Raw genomic sequence first — 1,040 nt, forward strand, 5'->3', positions numbered from 1 at the left:
AATTATAATTTTGACACAAGGCCAGCAACTTTAGGGATGCATGTCTAGTTGACGGGTACTTTATTTTATTGGCTATGAAAGGCAAAGCCCACAGCAGAATTTGATCTCAGAACATAAGGAACTGCAAGAAATATTGCTAAGCATTTTGTCTGGCGCGTTAACGATTCTTTCCAGCTTAGGAATTAATTGGTGTGTTCAGGAGCAGGCCATAAAAAAAAGCGCTACATAATTCTATCGGAAGCCCCCAGTGAGGATCGAACTCACGACCCCTGGTTTACAAGACCAGTGCTCTAACCACTGAGCTATGGAGGCACGCGTTACTTTATCTTCTGAAATGCCAAGTAATAACAAAAAAAGTGCGCCAGCTCGTCCTCCTATGACACATTCCGTCCGGGGATCAACCTTAACTTTTATCCCTTTCGGGGGAGATAAAATGAATACCAGTTGTACACTTGGGGTGTCGCTTCCTCGACATTTCTGGGACGGACTTCTGCTTTAAGCATGCCATAGAACTTTTTTATTTTTTATTTTTTAGAATTTTCAAAAAATGTTTGCGAATTTGTTTTCTATACACAAGAATTCATGCGACTAGGAAAAATAATATTTTTTCTTTTGTTTTTTGTTTTTTCGAAAGTCCACCGTTTCTGGTCTTGTGACAAAATTTGAAACCAAGGGCAACCTGTGTGCGTGGACATGCCCTGATATCACGCGAACCAACCTTTCTGGCTCAAGGGGAGTTTTGGTGGGTATGGAGTTACTCTTGAGTCACCACTAATACTCCTCACTCTGACCCAGGGTACTAGCCCTTGTGTAGGGCACCAGTTAGAGCAGACATTCCTATGGTTAAGGGATACAGGACTCGGGAGAAGGCAGACGCCTAAGACACGTGTCAAACAGGACCATCGGTGGGTGGATATGCCTAGATGAAACAAAACCCCTACTTAGGATTGAAATAGGCCCTGTGTCTCAAGGATAAGACTTTGGAATTGTAGGAGACTAACCGGGTGGACTATAAACAAACTGGCGGGTGAGGTACCAGG

At 43.3% G+C, this 1,040-nt stretch overlaps 1 non-coding gene across 1 annotated transcript; it reads right to left on the minus strand.

The window, feature by feature from the left end:
- Nucleotides 1-239: 239 nt before the first annotated feature.
- Trnat-ugu lies at nucleotides 240-312 on the minus strand. Its single transcript has one exon. It is a non-coding gene; the product is annotated as a tRNA-Thr (tRNA).
- Nucleotides 313-1,040: the final 728 nt, after the last annotated feature.

Source organism: Octopus sinensis, linkage group LG15, assembly GCF_006345805.1.
Source record: "Octopus sinensis linkage group LG15, ASM634580v1, whole genome shotgun sequence".
NCBI classification, from domain to species: domain Eukaryota; kingdom Metazoa; phylum Mollusca; class Cephalopoda; order Octopoda; family Octopodidae; genus Octopus; species Octopus sinensis.